The sequence below is a fragment of the Ranitomeya imitator genome, chromosome 6, assembly GCF_032444005.1.
Source record: "Ranitomeya imitator isolate aRanImi1 chromosome 6, aRanImi1.pri, whole genome shotgun sequence".
Lineage (NCBI taxonomy): Eukaryota > Metazoa > Chordata > Amphibia > Anura > Dendrobatidae > Ranitomeya > Ranitomeya imitator.
Window position 1 is genome coordinate 84169018 of NC_091287.1, and position 17858 is coordinate 84186875.

The window sequence follows — 17858 nt, forward strand, 5'->3', positions numbered from 1 at the left end:
ACATCCGGAGGCTGAAATTTTTGCCCATTCTTGTTTTCAAATTAAGTCAGTTAGATTGTATGGAGGCAACTGTGAACATCAATTTTGAAGGCACTGTATATATCTCATGCAATAGTGCCCAGCCATTAAGTTCTGACATGGTGTCTAGCTGACCTTAAAACAAGACAAAAGATACCTCTCCCTTAAGATTGTGTTTCTTAATCCTGTTAATGTGTGAATAAAGGCAACAACTTTCCATTCTGTTACACAACACAGAATTTCCAGTCTCTCCACAGAGATCATTGTTTCAGGGACATGAATTTCTACAGTATGCGTAAACCACTTAACAAGAATGTATTAAGAATGTATGTGAGGAGACCATGCGGGACGGTAAGTGATTGCCATTACGTGTTTATACTTCTATAGTGAATATTCTCTTTTGCATATATTTATATACTGTATATGCTAAAGATAAACCACCGATCCCATACTACCACATAGGGATATGGTGTTCATCTCCTTTTCGCAGTAATAAAGTATATATCCTGTGAATGGTGCAAGGAACCATTCAATCCTGGGCACAAAGAACTTCAGTTAACTTCTTCCCGACCAGGCAAGTTTTGAGCTTTTGCATTTTAGTTTTTACTCTCCCCTTTTTCCAACAGTCATATTTATTTAAAAGCCATATTTTTTTTTTTAACATTGAAATACCCTTTTGAGAGCTTTCTGGAGAGAAAAGTTGTAGCTTTGATTGACACCTTTAATTTTACCTTACAATGTACTGAAAAATATTACAAACATTTTTAAAAAATGTGACGTTATGATTTCCTATTTATGATGTTTGAACTCTTTTTTATTAATAAATCATGAAAAAAAAAGTAAAATGTTAAATTTGTAATATATAATCTACTATATAATTGTCTAAGGTCCACTTCCGTCTTTTTGTCTGTCTGTCTTTCTGTCTGTCTGTAACGGAAATCCTGAGTCGCTGATTGGTCGCGGCAAAAAAGCCACGACCAATCAGCGATAGGCTTAGTCCGGCCGCGTAACATATGGGCCACGGAATTCTGGGAGTTGTAGTTTGCTTACCCTCATAGGCCATGTAGTATTCTGCATTTTAACTACATTTCCCAGAGGCAGGGAGTACAGTGCGCAGAGAAAACAGAGAAGTGTCTGCATGGTTGCTATAGCGCAATAATGGTCTCCCTCTATGTCGCGGCCGTTTATGGTGGTCTTTGGTGGCTGGCACTGAGGTAACTGGGCAGCGGAGTCCCGGAATAAGCCCCTGAAGCAGTGGACCCTCATCGTGCACCCGCTCAGCAGCCTGCAGGTGAAGCTGCCGTGTAACGTGCGGCTGAGACCCCAAGACCCGCTCACCTATCCGGACGTGGACCAGGTGTTCGTCATGGTGAGCGGGTGTCTTCCCTTCTCCCTGCAGAAGACACTGATGCTCTGTATCTGTACTGCAGGTCTCTGCTGCGAACCAGTGTCTGAGCTGAGGCTGGAAAAGTTTGGTGCGCAGGGTATGGTGGGAAAGGTACGGTGGGCAAGGTGCTGTGTGCAGGGTATGGTGTGCAAAGTACGGTGGGCAAGGTGCGGTGGGCAAGGTACCGTGGGCAGGGAATGGTGTGCAGGGTATGGTGGGAAAGGTATGGTGGGCAAGGTGCTGTGTGCAGGGTATGATGGGCAAGGTGCGGTGTGCAGGGTACGGTGGGCAGGGTACGGTGGGAAAGGTACGGTGGGCAATGTGCTGTGTGCAGGGTATGGTGTGCAGGGTATAGTGTGCAGGGTACGGTGTGCAGGGTACGGTGGGCAAGGTGCGGTGGGCAAGGTACGGTGTGCAGGGTACGGTGGGCAAGGTACGGTGGGCAGGGTATAGTGTGCAGGGTACGGTGGGAAAAGTTCCAGTGGGCAAGGTGCTGTGTGCAGGGAATGGTGTGCAGGTTACGATGGGCAAGGTGCGGTGGGCAAGGTACAGTGTGCAGGGTATGGTGGGCATGGTGCGGTGGGCAGAGTATGGTGTGCAGGGTACGATGGGCAAGGTACGGTGGGCAGGGTACGGTGGGCAAGGTATGGTGTGCAGGGTACGGTGGGAAAGGTATGGTGGGCAAGGTGCTGTGTGCAGGGTATGGTGTGCAGGGTACGATGGTCAAGGTGTGGTGGGCAAGGTACGGTGTGCAGGGTATGGTGGGCAAGGTGCGGTGGGCAGGGTATGGTGTGCAGGGTACGATGGGCAAGGTGCGGTGGTCAGGGTATGGTGGGCAAGGTACGGTGTGCCGGGTACGGTGGGAAAGGTACGGTGGGCGAGGTGCTGTATGCAGGGTATGGTGTGCAGGGTATGGTGTGCAGGGTACGGTGGGCAAGGTGCAGTGGGCAAGGTACGGTGTGCAGGGTACAGTGGGCAAGGTGTGGTGGGCAGGGTATGGTGTGCAGGGTACAATGGGAAAAGTTCAGGTGGGCAAGGTGTTGTGTGCAGGGTATGGTGTGCACGGTACATAGTTACATAGTTACATAGTTATTAAGGTTGAAGGAAGACTTTAAGTCCATCTAGTTCAACCCATAGCCTAACCTAACTTGCCCTAACATGTTGATCCAGAGGAAGGCAAAAAAAACCCATGTGGCAAAGAGATTGCTCCACCTTGGGGAAAAAAATTTTTTCCCTACTCCACATACGGCAATCAGACTAGTTCCCTGGATCAACGCCCTATCAAGGAATCTAGTGTATATACCCTGTAACATTATACTTTTCCAGAAATGTATCCAGTCCCCTCTTAAATTTAAGTAATGAATCACTCATTACAACATCATACGGCAGAGAGTTCCATAGTCTCACTGCTCTTACAGTAAAGAATCCGCGTCTGTTATTATGCTTAAACCTTTTTTCCTTCAAACGTAGAGGTTGCCCCCTTGTCCCTGATTCAGGTCTGTGATTAAAAAGATCATCAGAAAGGTCTTTGTACTGTCCCCTCATATATTTATACATTAACATAAGATCACCCCTTAGTCTTTGTTTTTCCAAACTAAATAGCCCCAAGTGTAATAACCTATCTTGGTATTGCAGACCCCCCAGTCCTCTAATAACCTTGGTCGCTCTTCTCTGCACCCGCTCTAGTTCAGCTATGTCTTTCTTATACACCGGAGACCAGAATTGTGCACAGTATTCTAAGTGTGGTCGAACAAGTGACTTGTATAGAGGTAAAATTATGTTCTCCTCATGAGCATCTATGCCTCTTTTAATGCATCCCATTATTTTATTTGCCTTTGTAGCAGCTGCCTGACACTGGCCACTGAATATGAGTTTGTCATCCACCCATACACCCAGGTCTTTTTCATTGACGGTTTTGCCCAGAGTTTTAGAATTAAGCACATAATTATACATCTTATTACTTCTACCCAAGTGCATGACCTTACATTTATCCCCATTAAAGCTCATTTGCCATTTATCAGCCCAAGCTTCTAGTTTACATAAATCATCCTGTAATATAAAATTGTCCTCCTCTGTATTGATTACCCTGCAGAGTTTAGTGTCATCTGCAGATATTGAAATTCTACTCTGAATGCCCCCTACAAGGTCACTAATAAATATGTTAAAAAGAAGAGGGCCCAATACTGACCCCTGTGGTACCCCACTGCTAACCGCTTCCCAGTCCGAGTGTGTTCCATTAATAACCACCCTTTGTTTCCTATCCCTGAGCCAGCTCTCAGCCCACTTACACATATTTTCCCCTATCCCCATTATTCTCATTTTATGTATCAACCTTTTGTGTGGCACCGTATCAAAAGCTTTTGAAAAGTCCATATACACTACATCTACTGGGTTCCTTTGGTCCAGTCCGGAACTTACCTCTTCATAGAAACTGATCAAATTAGTCTGACATGAACGGTCCCTAGTAAACCCGTGCTTATACTGGGTCATGAGGTTATTCCTCTTCAGATACTCCAGTATAGCATCCCTTAGAATGCCCTCCAGGATTTTAGCGGTTAAGCTTACTGGCCTATAATTTCTGAGTTCAGTTTTTGTCCCCTTTTTGATGATTGGCACCACATTTGCTATACGGTACGGTGGGAAAGGTACGGTGGGCAAGGTGCTGTGTGCAGGGTAGGGTGGGCAAGGTGCGGTGGACAAGGTATGGTGTGCAGGGTAAGGTGGGCAAGGTACGGTGTGCAGGGTATGGTGGGAAAGGTACAGTGGGCAAGGTGCTGTCTGCAGGGTATGGTGTGCAGGGTAGGGTGGGCAAGGTGCGGTGGGCAAGGTGCGGTGGGCAGGGTATGGTGTGCATGGTATGGTGGGAAAGGTACGGTGGGCAAGGTGCTGTGTGCAGGGTAGGGTGGGCAAGGTGCGGTGGGCAAGGTACGGTGTGCAGCGTACGGTGGGCAAGGTACGGTGTGCAGGGTATGGTGTGCAGGGTATGGTGGGCAAGGTACGGTGTGCAGGGTACAGTGTGCCATCTCACGAGGATCTCATCTCCTGATGGTCCTACATGATAGGCTCTAGTAGAACTGACCTGTGACTACAGCAGCAGTAGGCATTAATGTGGCTGTTTTTCTCATCCCCCCTTTGGCACTTTTGTGCCTGTCTGATGCTTTTGTGACCAGATGTGCAATGTTAGTAAAAGAGGATTACTTTTAGGATATGCTGTGTGTATCACATGGGTGAAGGCCATACCGCTGTGGTCTAAGGATGAGCAGATTCTCTCCAATCACCCCAAGATATTTGGTGAATCAAATGTGCAGTATTATACTCTGAGGTCCAGTGCTATATACCCCTGTGTGTATGGTGGGAGTTCTGCACACCCCTCACCTGCCGCCGAAGTCACAGAGGTTAGTAGGGTGATGGTGCCCTGGGGTCACACTGTGATTACACTGAGGCTGCTATATAGTGTGATCGCTTTACACGCGGACTGTGCTGTGGCTTGCGGTGCAGATTTCTATAGATGCTCCTCCATGGAATTCCCTTCAATCTGCAGTGTGTTTTCTGCGACTGTTTATTTTAATCACTTACATAGCGCCATTAATTCTACAGCGCTTTACAGACATCATCATCACTGTCCTCATTGGGGCTCACAATCTAGAATCCCTATTTGGAGTACTGGAGGAAATCCCTGCAAACACGGGGAGAACATATAAACTCCTTAAAGATGTACTTGGTGAGATTTGAAGCCAGGACCCCAATTCCACTAAGCCACCGTGCTGCCCTATGTGTTATATGGTGGCCACTGATATGATCATCTATCTATATAATCGTCTAACGTCCACTTCCGTCTGTTTATCTGTCACGGAAATCCCGTGTCGCTGATTGGTCGCGCCTGGCCGGACGTGACCAATCAGTGACAGGCGCAGTCCGGCCGCGAATTGGTGCTGGATTTGAACCACACTTCGCTGATCGGCCAGCCGGGCACGACCAATCAGCGATATTGGCGTGAAATTTAACCTCCACTCACAGCACAGCGTACATACAGTACATACATACATACACACATATTCTAGAATACCCGATGCATTAGAATCGGGCCACCATCTAGTCTACTATATAATTGTCTAAGGGTCACTTCCGTCTGTCTGTCTGTCTGACTTTCTGTCTGTCTGTCTGTCATGGATATTCATTGGTCGCGGCCTCTGTCTGTCATGGAAATCCAAGTCGCTGATTTGTCGTGGCAAAATGCCCACGACCATTGCCATGACCAATCAGCGATGGCCATAGTCTGGCAGCGAAATGGCCGCTGCTTTACTGCCCTGCAGTCAGCACTGAGTGCTCACACAGGGTTAATGCCAGTGTTAACGGACCGCGGTGTAACGCACTCCGTTAACACAGCTATTAACCCTGTGTGACCAACTTTTTACTATTGATGCTGCGTATGCAGCATTTTATTTTAGGGACCACATCTCATTTGAAGTCATTTTGAGGGGTCTATATGATAGAAAATACCCAAGTGTGACACCATTCTAAAAATTGCACCCCTCATGGTGCTCAAAACCATATTCAAGAAGTTTATTAACCCTTCTAGTGCTTCACAGGAATTTTTGGAATGTTTAAATAAAAACGAACATTTAACTTTTTTTCACAGAAAATTTACTTCAGCTCCAATTTGTTTTATTTTACCAAGGGTAACAGGAGAAAATGGACCCCAAAAGTTGTTGTACAATTTGTCCTGAGTACTCTGATACCCCATATGTGGGGGTAAACCACTGTTTGGGCACACGACAGAGCTCGGAAGCGAAGGAGCGCCATTTGACTTTTCAATGCAAAATTGACTGGAATCGAGATGGGACACCATGTTGCGTTTGGAGAGCCCCTGATGTGCCTAAACATTGAAACCCCCACAAGTGACACCATTTTGGAAAGTAGACCCCCTAAGGAACTTATCTAGATGTGTTTTGAGCGCTTTGACCCACCAAGGGCTTCACAGAAGTTTATAATGCAGAGCCGTAAAAATAAAACAAAAATTTTTTCCCACAAAAATTATTTTTTTAGCCCCCAGTTTTGTATTTTCTTGAGGATAACAGGAGAAATTGGACCCCAAAATTTGTTGCCCAATTTGTCCTGAGTGCGATTATACACAATATGTGGGGGGAACCACTGTTTGGGCGCATGGGAGGGCTCAGAAGGGAAGGAGCGCCATTTGGAATGCAGACTTAGCTGGAATGGTCTGCAGGTGTCACATTGCGTTTGCAGAGCCCCTAATGTACCTAAACAGTAGAAACCCCCCACAAGTGACACCATTTTGGAAAGTAGACCCCTAAGGAACTTATCTAGATGTGTGGTGAGTGCTTCCACCCACCAAGGGCTTCACAGAAGTTTATAATGCAGAGCCGTAAAAATAAAACAAACATTTTTTCCCACAAAAATTATATTTTAGCCCCCAGTTTTGTATTTTCCCGAGGGTAACAGGAGAAATTGGACCCCAAAATTTGTTGTCCAATTTGTCCTGAGTGCGCTGATACCCCATAAGTGGGGGGGAACCACTGTTTGGGTGCATGGGAGGGCTCGGAAGGGAAGGAGCTCCATTTGGAATGCAGACTTAGATGGAATGGTCTGCAGGCATCACATTGCGTTTGCAGAACCCCTAATGTACCTAAACAGTAGAAACCCCCCACAAGTGACACCATTTTGGAAACTAGACACCCTAAGGAACTCATCTAGATGTGTTGTTAGAGCTTTGAACCCCCAAGTGTTTCACTACAGTTTGTAATGCAGAGCCGTGAAAATAAAAAAAAAAAACTTTCCCAAAAAATTATTTTTTAGCCCCCAGTTTTGTATTTTCCCGAGGGTAACAGGAGAAATTGGACCCCAAAAGTTGTTGTCCTATTTGTCCTGAGTACGCTGATACCCCATATGTTGGGGTAAACCCGTTTGGGCACACGGGAGAGCTCGGAAGGGAAGGAGCACTGTTTTACTTTTTCAACGCAGAATTGGCTGGAATTGAGATCGGACGCCATGTCGTGTTTTGAGAGCCCTGATGTGCCTAAACAGTGGAAACCCCCCAATTATAACTGAAACCCTAATCCAAACACACCCCTAGCCCTAATTCCAACAGTAACCCTAACCACACCTCTAACCCTAACACACCCCTAACCCTAATCCCAACCCTATTCCCAACTGTAAATGTAATCTAAACCCTAACCCTAACTTTAGCCCCAACCTTAACTTTAGCCCCAACCCTAACTGTAGCCCCAACCCTAACCCTAGCCCTAACCCTAGCCCTAACCCTAACCCTAGCCCTAACCCTAGCCCTAACCCTAGCCCTAACCCTAACCCTAACCCTAGCCCTAACCCTAGCCCTAGCCCTAGCCCTAACCCTAGCCCTAACCCTAACCCTAGCCCTAACCCTAGCCCTAGCCCTAATGGGAAAATGGAAATAAATACATTTTTTTAATTTTTCCCTAACTAAGGGGGTGATGAAGGGGGGTTTGATTTACTTTTATAGCGAGTTTTTTAGCGGATTTTTATGATTGGCAGCCGTCACACACTGAAAGACGCTTTTTATTGCAAAAAATATTTTTTGCATTACCACATTTTGAGAGCTATAATTTTTCCATATTTTGGTCCACAGAGTCATGTGAGGTCTTGTTTTTTGCGGGACGAGTTGACGTTTTTATTGGTAACATTTTCGGGCACGTGACATTTTTTTATCGCTTTTTATTCCGATTTTTGTGAGGAAGAATGACCAAAAACCAGCTATTCATGAATTTCTTTTGGGGGAGGCGTTTATACCGTTCCGCGTTTGGTAAAATTGATAAAGCAGTTTTATTCTTCGGGTCAGTAGGGTTTACAGCGTCACCTCATTTATATCATAATTTTATGTTTTGGCGCTTTTATACAATAAAAACTATTTTACAGAAAAAATAATTATCTTGGCATCGCTTTTTTCTCAGGACTATAACTTTTTTATTTTTTTGCTGATGATGCTGTATGGTGGCTCGTTTTTTGCGGGACAAGATGACATTTTCAGCGGTACCATGGTTATTTATATCTGTCTTTTTGATCGCGTGTTATTCCACTTTTTGTTCGGTGGTATGATAATAAAGCGTTGTTTTTTGCCTCGTTTTTTTTTTTCTTACGGTGTTTACTGAAGGGGATAACTAGTGGGCCAGTTTTATAGGTTGGGTCGTTACGGACGCGGCGATACTACATATGTGTACTTTTATTGTTTTTTTTTATTTAGATGAAGAAATGTATTTATGGGAATAATATATATTTTTTTTCATTATTTAGGAATATTTTTTTTTATTTTTTTTTACACATTTGGAAATTTTTTTTTTTTACTTTTTTATTTTGTCCGGGGGGGGACATCACAGATCAATGATCTGACAGTTTGCATAGCACTCTGTCAGATCACTGATCTCACTTAGAGCAGTGCAGCCTTCACAGTGCCTGCTCTGAGCAGGCTCTGTGAAGCCACCTCCCTCCCTGCAGGACCCGGATCCGCGGCCATCTTGGATCCGGGGCTGTAGCACGCAGGGAGGGAGGTAAGACCCTCGCAGCAACGCGATCACATCGCGTTGCTGCGGGGGGCTCAGGGAAGCCCGCAGAGAGCCCCCTCCCTGCGGGAAGCTTCCCTATATCGCCGGCACATCGCGATCATCTTTGATCGCGGTGTGCCAGGGGTTAATGTGCCGGGGGCGGTCCGTGACCGCTCCTGGCACATAGTGCCGGATGTCAGCTGCGAAAAACAGCTGACACCCGGCCGCGATCGGCAGCGCTCCCCCCGTGAGCGCTGCCGATCGCATATGACGTACTATCCCGTCGGTGGTCATAGGGGCCCACCCCACCTCGACGGGATAATACGTCTGATGTCAGAAAGGGGTTAAAATTGGAACATGTTCAGCAGCGCAATCAACTCAGAACTGGCCACAACTTGTAGGACCCAGCAATACCTATTTACTATTCAGAGAAATCTGTCAGGCAGTGGTCTTCATGGAAGAATTGTGAGCAAAGAACCATACATTTGACATGGAAATGGTTGAAGAATGGTAAAAACATGAGTGTCTGCAGGTAACAGTGGAGGAAGTTACTTGAAGGTTTAGGTTGTATTTCAGCAAATGGAATGGGGGATTTGGTCTCAAGGTTAATGGTGTCCTCAATGCTGAGAAATTTCGGCAGATACTGGTCTACCATCCAATACCATCCGGGAGCAGTGATTTATTCTTCAGCAGGACAACAACTTCAAACACACAGTTAATGTTAGGGCTCCTTTCCACTTGCGAGATAAACATCCGTGTCTCGCATGTGAAAACCAAGCTCTGGCATCGGCACTTAGGAGCGGAGCGTGCGGCTCCATGTGTTGATATGCGGCCACACGCTCCGCTCCACAGTGCCAGCGCCAGAGCTTGGTTTTCACATGCGAGACACGGACGTTTATCTCGCAAGTGGAAAGGAGCCCTTAGGCCGGCGTCACACTAGCGAGTTTTACGGACGTATGAGCGCAGAAAATACATCCAGAAAATACGCATTGCACACGGCCCAATGATTCTCTATGAAAGTCTATGGGGGCGAGAAAATTACGGATTACACACGGACCATGCGTGTGACTTGCGAGAAATACGCAGCGGTGTTCTATAGAAAAGCCGGCAATTCAGTGCGGTGTACAGTAAAATCACACTGACAGAATAGAATAGGTAGAATAAATGTGTACACATAGTATAGGGATAAATATCTATATACATAATTGTCTAAGGGTCACTTCCGTCTGTCTGTCTGTCCTTCTGTCACGGTTATTCGTTCGCTGATTGTCAGCTGCCTGTCATGGCTGCCGCGACCAATCAGCGGCAGCCACAGTCAGATTAGTCCCTCCCCTACTCCCCTGCACTCACTGCCCGGCGGCCGCTCTGTAATCCCCTCCACTCACCGCTCACACAGGGTTAATGGCAGCGGTAACGGCCCGCGGTGTAACGCACTCCGTTACCGCTGCTATTAATCCTGTGTGTCCCCAACTATTTACTATTGATGTTGCCAATGCGGCATCAATAGTAAAAATATGTCATGTTAAAAATAATAATAAAAAAAAAACCTGCTATACTCACCCTCCGCCGCCTTTCTCGCTCCTCGCCACGCTCCCGGGATCGCTCCATTGCAAGTGGCAGCTTCCGCTCCCGTCCCAGGGCTGGTGTGCGACAAGGACCTGCCGTGACGTCACGGTCGGTCATATGACCGCTACGTCATCATAGGTCCTGCTCACACCAGCCCTGGGACGGGACCGCAAGCTGCCGCTTGCAATGGAGCGATCCCGGGAGCGTGGCGAGGAGCGAGAAAGGTGGCGGAGGGTAAGTATAGCAGGACTTAAACGGGCTATAGGTGAGTATATGTTTATTTATTTTTTTTTTAAGTCTCTATACTATGTGGCTCTGTGCTGGGCAATATACTACGTGACTGGGCAATATACTACGTGGCTCTGCTATATACTATGTGGCTGGGCAATATACCGTACTACGTGGGCTGTGCTATATACTATGTGGCTGGGCAATATACTACGTGGCTGGGCAATATACTACGTAACTGGGCAATATACTACATCGCTGGGCAATATACTACGTGGCTGGGTAATATACTACGTGGACATGCATACTCTAGAATACCCGATGCGTTAGAATCGGGCCACCATCTAGTATATGTATATATGTCAGTGAGAAACACATATATATATATATATATATATATATATATATATATATTTAATTCAGCGCTAGATAGCAGAAAAGCCGGTAATTCAATTGCTGGCTTTTCCTATCTCCTTCACAAACCCGACAGGATATGAGACATGGTTTACATACAGTAAACCATCTCATATCCCTTCTTCTTTTATTACATATTCCTCTTTAGTAATGTAAGAAGTGTCAAATTTGGGATCTCTAGCTATTAAATTAAAGGGTTAAATCCCGGAACAAATTGGTGTGGGTTCCCACGCAATTTTCTCCGCCAGAGTGGGAAAGCCAGTGACTGAGGGCAGGTTTTAATAGCCTAGAGAGGGACCATGGTCATTGCCCCCCCCCCCCCCCGGCTAAAAACATCTGCCCCCAGGCACCCCAGAAAAGGCACATCTGTAAGATGCGCCTATTCTGGCACTTAGCCTCTCTCTTCCCACTCCCCTGTAGCGGTGGGATATGGGGTAATAAAGGGTTAATGTCACCTTGCTATTGTAAGGTGACATTAAGACAGGTTAATAATGGAGAGGCGTCAATTATGACACCTATCCATTATTAATCCAATAGTACGAAATGGTTAATAAAACACACAGATTATTAAAAAGTATTTTAATTAAATAAAGACACATGGTGTTTTAATATTTTATTATACTCTTAATCCACCTGAAGACCCTTGTCACCTGAAACAAAGTTAAAAAAACAAACAACAATATTCCATACCTTTCGTTACAGTCTTGTCCCATGCTGTAAATCCATCTGAAGGGGTTAAATCATTTTACACCCAGGAGCCTGCTAATGCAGCTGTGCTCCTGACTGTAATACTTGGTGAATGAATGGAATGCAGGGGAATGTACTGTAGTTACCTTGAGTCGCGGTGATGCGCCCTCTGCTGGATGAGCTCATATGAACTCGAGCGTGGAAAAATATTCTGAAAAGTTCCCAGGCTTGAGTTCATATGAGTTCATCCAGTATTTACTTACGCCTAGTGTGACGCCGGCCTTAGAGTGAGAACTATCTTCAGCGTAAAGAAGTACAAACAGTCCTGGAAGTGATGATATGGTCCCCACAGAGCAAGGATCTCAACATAATCCGCTGTTTAGGATTACATGGAGAGACAGAAGGATTTGCACAAGGGACATCCACAAAAGATCTGTGATTGGTTCTCAAAGATGTTTGGGGCAACCTTTCTGCCATGTTCCTTAAAATATTGTGTGCAACTGTCTGGAACATTTGCACAGCACTATGTGTGTAACCCATCTGCAACGGGTTAATATAAATAATAAACGAATTGCAGACGTACAATATTGCACTCCAGCCGCCTTTTTTATTTGCTTTGAAATGAATGGAAAAATTAGTATGTGCGTCATGTATGTTTTATGGCATTTTTGGTGGTTTTCATTAGCTTGTGTGATTGCTGTACATGAGTTTTTCCTTGTGCTTTTGAATATCTATAAAAGAAATGAAAAACACTATAGCTAGAGAGAACTGTATTTTGATAAAAACACCACTGGCATCAAACACTGCAAAAACACCAACCAAAAAAACACTGAATATGCAGATTTTTTCAGCCTGCAATATTTTGGGGCAAAAGTGAGCAAAGAAACATCACTTAGGGCCCCTTGACACGTCTAATTAAAAAAACGTACGGGTGAGCCAGTACATTTTTACTATCAGTATGGTTTTCTGTTGGCCGTCTGTGTGCCCATGTGTATGTATCCCTGTGTCATCTATGTGCCATCCATGTGTACGCGTGTCCATTCATGTGCAGTCAGTGTGCCGTCCATGTGACACATGTTGGAATAGAAATTACCGATTTTTATGTGCAAAGATATCCAGCTCTGGCAAAAATTAAGAGACCACCACATCAAAACCCTGTCATGGGCAGCCCAATCTCCAGACCTGAACCCCATTGAAAACCTCTCGAATGTAATCAAGAGGATGATGGATAGTCACAAGCCATCAAACAAAGAAGAACTGCTTACATTTTTGCACCAGGAGCAGTGTGAAAGACTGGTGGAAAGCAGGTCAAGACGCATGAAAGCTGGGATTAAAAATCATGGTTATTCCACAAAATATTGATTTCTGAACTCGTCCTGAGTTAAAACATTAGTATTGTTGTTTCTAAATTATTATGAACTTGTTTTATTTGCATTATTTGAGGTCTGAAAGCACTGTTTTGTTTTGTTTTATTTTGACCATTTTTCTTTTTCAGAAAAAAAAATACGAAATTTATTGCTTGTAAATTCTGAGACGTTGTCAGAAGTTTATAGAATAAATGAAAAATTTACATTTTACTCAAAAATATAACTATAAAGAGAAAAATCAGACAAGCTGAAAATTTTGCAGTGGTCTCTTAATTTTTGCCAGAGCTGTGTATAGACAGATAGACAATAGACAGATAGTTTACATGTGAGGAGGGGTATACATAACACAGACAAGTACAATAATCTTAAACAATACAAGTCACTCACGACTGGTACAGGAGAAGAGAGGACCCTGCCCGTGAGGGCTCACAATCTACAAGGGATGGGTGAGGATACAGTAGGTGAGGGTAGAGTTGGTCATGCAGCGGTTTGTTGGATCGGTGGTAACTGCAGGTTGTAGGCTTATCGGAAGAGGTGGGTCTTCAGATTCTTTTTGAAGGTTTCGATGGTAGGCGAGAGTCTGATATGTTGTGGTAGAGCAGTGCTCCCCAACTCCGATCGTCAAGAGCCACCAACAGGTCACGTATTCAGGATTTCCTTAGTATTGCACAGGTGATGTAATTCTTGCCTTTCCAGGTAATGCAATTGTCACCTGTGCAATACTAAGGAAATCCTGAAAACTTGACCTGTTGGTGGCTCTTGAGGACCTGAGTTGGGGAGCACTGTGGTAGGCCAGTCTCACACGTCCAGATAATTCCGGTATCGGAAAAATCGGTACCGGAATTATCTGTGTCCGTGTGTCCGTGTGCTCACGTGGCACATCAGTGTGGCACACGTGCGGCATCCGTGTGCCGCCCATGTGCCGACTGGGTACCACACGCAGCATGCAGGAGACAGCGCTACAGTTAAGCGCTGTCCCCTGCATCTGGTGCTGAAGCCACCGTTCATTTCTTTTCTCCAGCAGCGTTCGCTGGAAAGAAGGAATTAATAATCTTTTTTTTATTTATTTTTGTTTTTAAAATAAAGTTGCCGGTAATCTGCCCCCTCCCACCCTCTGTTCGCTTATTACAGTAATGAATATGCGGCTCCACCCCTATGGGAGGTGGAGCCGCATATTCATCACTGTAATGTGCGGCACCACATGACCGCTCATACAGGACAAGCAGCGACGCTGAGAGGATGCAAGCGCCGAGGGAGCTGGGTATTTTAATGCCAGCGGGCGGGTGCACAGGGGGTGGGAGGGGGCAGATTACCGGCAACTTTATTTTAAAAACAAAAAAAAAAAAAAAAATTATTAATTCCTTCTTTCCAGCGAACGCTGCTGGAGAGAAGAAATGAATGGAGCTTCAGCACCACACGCGGGGGGGGGACAGCGCTTACAGTAGCGCTGTCTCCTGCACGGCACAAGGACTGCACACGGACAACATCCGTGTGCTGTGCGTGTTTTACACGGACCCATTGACTTTAATGGGTCCGTGTAATACGTGCGCTCCCACGAACACTGACATGTCTCCGTGTTTTCCAAACGGACACACGGTCTGTGAAAACACGCTGACATGTGCAGAGACACATTGATTTTAATGTGTCTATGTGAGTCAGTGTCTCCGGTACGTGAGGAAACTGTCACCACACGTACCGGAGACACTGACGTGTGAAACCGGCCGTAGAGAGTCCCAGAGTAGGGGTGATGCGTGAGAGAAATCTTGTATGTGATTGTGGGAAGAGGAGATAAGAGGGGAATAGAGAAGGAGATCTTTTGAGGATCGGAGGTTGCGTGTAGGTAAGTACCGGGAGACGAGGTCACAGATGTATGGAGGAGTCAGATTGTGGATGGCTTTGTATGTCATGGTTAGGGTTTTGTACTGGAGTCTCTGGGCAATGGGGAGCCAGTGAAAGGATTGACAGAGGGGAGAGGCCACGGAATAGCGGGGGGACAGGTGGATTAGGGGCACATGACAGCTAATGAAATCCACTGTCATGTGTCGGAAGTGATTCAAGCTCAGCGTCGGAGCCTCATCAAACAAGGGGATGCCACCTATGACGTACCTATACGTCGTTATGACGTACCTATACGTCATAAGTTGCGAAGGGACTAAAAAAGCACTAAAAAGCAATCAGAGCTTTTTATGTACCCGAAAATGATATACAGTGGGGCAAAAAAGTATTTAGTCAGTCAGCAATAGTGCAAGTTCCACCACTTAAAAATATGAGAGGCGTCTGTAATTTACATCATAGGTAGACCTCAACTATGGGAGACAAACTGAGAAAAAAAAATCCAGAAAATCACATTGTCTGTTTTTTTATCATTTTTTTTGCATATTATGGTGGAAAATAAGTATTTGGTCAGAAACAAACAATCAAGATTTCTGGCTCTCACAGACCTGTAACTTCTTCTTTAAGAGTCTCCTCTTTACTCCACTCATTACCTGTAGTAATGGCACCTGTTTAAACTTGTTATCAGTATAAAAAGACACCTGTGCACACCCTCAAACAGTCTGACTCCAAACTCCACTATGGTGAAGACCAAAGAGCTGTCAAAGGACACCAGAAACAAAATTGTAGCCCTGCACCAGGCTGGGAAGACTGAATCTGCAATAGCCAACCAGCTTGGAGTGAAGAAATCAACAGTGGGAGCAATAATTAGAAAATGGAAGACATACAAGACCACTGATAATCTCCCTCGATCTGGGGATCCACGCAAAATCCCACCCCGTGGGGTCAGAATGATCACAAGAACGGTGAGCAAAAATCCCAGAACCACGCGGGGGGACCTAGTGAATGAACTGCAGAGATCTGGGACCAATGTAACAAGGCCTACCATAAGTAACACACTACGCCACCATGGACTCAGATCCTGCAGTGCCAGACGTGTCCCACTGCTTAAGCCAGTACATGTCCGGGCCCGTCTGAAGTTTGCTAGAGAGCATTTGGATGATCCAGAGGAGTTTTGGGAGAATGTCCTATGGTCTGATGAAACCAAACTGGAACTGTTTGGTAGAAACACTGCTTGTCGTGTTTGGGGGAAAAAGAATACTGAGTTGCATCCATCAAACACCATACCTACTGTAAAGCATGGTGGTGGAAACATCATGCTTTGGGGCTGTTTCTCTGCAAAGGGGCCAGGACGACTGATCCGGGTACATGAAAGAATGAATGGGGCCATGTATTGTGAGATTTTGAGTGCAAACCTCCTTCCATCAGCAAGGGCATTGAAGATGAAACGTGGCTGGGTCTTTCAACATGACAATGATCCAAAGCACACCGCCAGGGCAACGAAGAAGCATTTCAAGGTCCTGGAGTGGCCTAGCCAGTCTCCAGATCTCAACCCTATAGAAAACCTTTGGAGGGAGTTGAAAGTCCGTGTTGCCAAGCGAAAAGCTGAAAAACATCACTGCTCTAGAGGAGATCTGCATGGAGGAATGGGCCAACATACCAACAACAGTGTGTGGCAACCTTGTGAAGACTTACAGAAAACGTTTGACCTCTGTCATTGCCAACAAACGATATATTACAAAGTATTGAGATGAAATTTTGTTTCTGACCAAATACTTATTTTCCACCATAATATGCAAATAAAATGTTAAAAAACAGACAATGTGATTTTCTGGATTTTTTTTTCTCAGTTTGTCTCCCATAGTTGAGGTCTACCTATGATGTAAATTACAGACGTCTCTCATCTTTTTAAGTGGTGGAACTTGCACTATTGCTGACTGACTAAATACTTTTTTGCCCCACTGTAAATCAAAGCTGCAGCTTGCAATGCAGGAAAGAAGCTCTAACATAGCTCCATTCACTGGTAAATTAAAAAAAGTTTTGGAAAATAACCCAAACCAAATTTTTGTTTTTACAAAGTTCAGAAATTTTTAACCACTAAAATATAAGAAAAAAATCATACTGCTATGATAAGTCCAATAAGGTTATTTTTTCTTCACAATTATCACTGCAAAAAATGAAGCCCAAAAAGCAGTGTCAGAATTTTTTTTTCCCCATTTCACCGCACTTGCTATTTATTTTGCCGTTTTTCAGTACAATATATAATCAAGTGATTGATGCTGTATAACCATAACACTCATCAATGTCCACAGAACCATAAAAGAGATATTATTCTTAGAAGAAGGGGAGAAAAAAAACAAAAGAGCAAAGATTAAATAAAGTGCCTTGCCAGGAAAGGGTTACACCAATATATATAGCAATTTGAGTTTGGTACCAGTTCAATACATAACATGTAAAACAATTGCCTAGATACAAAGAAGCAATGTGATACACTTGTTTCCATGCGACCTTGACCATTTTTAGTGTCCTCTTGAGATCCAAGCCTCATAATTGGAATCACAGTGCGGATAATACCCAAGGTTATTGAGCATATTGCAGAACAATTGTGTATAATTAGCTGGACTTATATTCAACAGCGAAGACATTTAATATATGCAAGTAAAATGACCTTCAATGAGTTACGGAGAAAACTCAAATAACAATTAGCGACGTCTGTTGTTTGCACGGTGCGTTCCATTGTGATTGGGTTGCAGGTTCGCTTGCATTACAGACATACAGCGCTCTGCCGCGCGCTCTGCCGCACGCTCTGCGGACACATTGCTG